Here is a 1,226-nt window from a genome sequence, read left to right as displayed (position 1 = left end):
GCGTTCCGGGCATGGTGAGAAACCCTACTGCTTCCAGCAGGTTTCTGCTCCTGCCGGAGGGGTGGGTGCCAAAGTCCTCAGGTGGCAGGCCTCAAACGAAGGCGCTCGGGGCACCCCTTTGTCAGCTGAAGGCAGCCCCGAAGGCTCGCGCCAAGCTCTCCTCGCTAAACTCGAGGGGACACGCGCTCCCAAAGCGGAGCGCGCTCTGCTCGAGTCGCCTAGGTACCCCCGAAACTTGGAACACGTTTTGTGCTGGCGCAAAGACGGGCGGGAGATCACCCATATTACAAGCTCTTAGGACCAAGCGCGGTGCTTGAACATCCCCTAAACAAACTGCTTGCTACTGACTCCCCAGCAAGTAACACCGGCGCTTGCTTGGAACAACGACCGGCCGAGCGGAAGGGGAGTAGCGGGCTGCCCGAGCCGAGCGGGGTCCCGGGTCTTTCCCCACCTCCTCCGCGGAGGCCAAGCGCTCAGTCTGGACGCGGCGGCCCTCCGGGTTGTGAGGGCCAGGCCCGGGCGCCGCGGGCCCTTTGAGCTGCAGCGAGCAGGTGCCAAGTTTCCCCGCAAAGCTGGAGAAAAGAGGTAGTGAGGACGCCCGCCCCACGCCCCACGCCCCAGCCCCACGCCCCAGCCCCGGGTCAAGGGCACAAGTCCGAGCCCAGGTGCAACCGCGCTCCCCGAGGCCGCTCGGGATCCAGAGCCCAAGATCCGCACCTGCAGGGACTCGGAGCCCGGCGCCCGCTGCGGGCTCGGCCCGAGTGGTTCTGCGCGGTGCTCCGCGCCAGCCCGGTCACTCTGGTCCCCATTGAAGACTTGCTACATGCCTCGGCGCCCCAGCCTTTACCCCGAGTCCTGGCCCCGATGGGGGTAGCCCTGCCTAGCCTGGGTGAGGGGGTCCCGTGCCCGCCTCCCCGCAGGCGGGCAAACTTAGCTCACCGGGAGCGGCGGTGAAGACAAGCAAGCACCCAGCCGGGCCCTGCAGGCAAACGCGTGGCCGCGGGCGCACGGATCCCAACGGGGTGCAGGGGGACCGGCTGGCGGCGGTGGCGGCTTGGCACCCTCCCCACGACCGCTCCGAAGCTGCGCTGCGTACCTGAGGCGGCCGGGGCCGAGAGGAAGACCAGGTGGCCGGACTCGGCGGGCAGGAGGGAGCGCCCCGTGGTGGCAGCGGCGACCCGACCCCGTGTCCTTCGGTCGGTCTCCCTGGCTGTCAGCGGGTCCTG

The 1,226-nt window shown here is 69.1% G+C and overlaps 1 protein-coding gene across 1 annotated transcript in view; it reads right to left on the bottom strand.

Annotated features, from left to right (window-relative positions):
* The window catches only part of FSTL4 (follistatin-like 4), a 435,284-nt gene extending 434,083 nt beyond the window's left edge, over positions 1-1,201 (bottom strand). Inside the window, exon 1 of the mRNA XM_010844523.1 lies at positions 1,097-1,201. The gene's annotated coding sequence lies outside the window, so the exon portion shown is untranslated. The remainder of the gene's footprint in view (positions 1-1,096) is intronic.
* Between the last annotated feature and the right edge of the window lie 25 nt (positions 1,202-1,226).

This window comes from Bison bison, unplaced genomic scaffold (genome assembly GCF_000754665.1).
Source record: "Bison bison bison isolate TAMUID 2011002044 unplaced genomic scaffold, Bison_UMD1.0 scf7180017864203, whole genome shotgun sequence".
Taxonomy (NCBI): domain Eukaryota; kingdom Metazoa; phylum Chordata; class Mammalia; order Artiodactyla; family Bovidae; genus Bison; species Bison bison.
The sequence above is the reverse complement of the archived record's forward strand: the minus strand, read 5'-3'. Positions and strand labels throughout refer to the sequence as shown.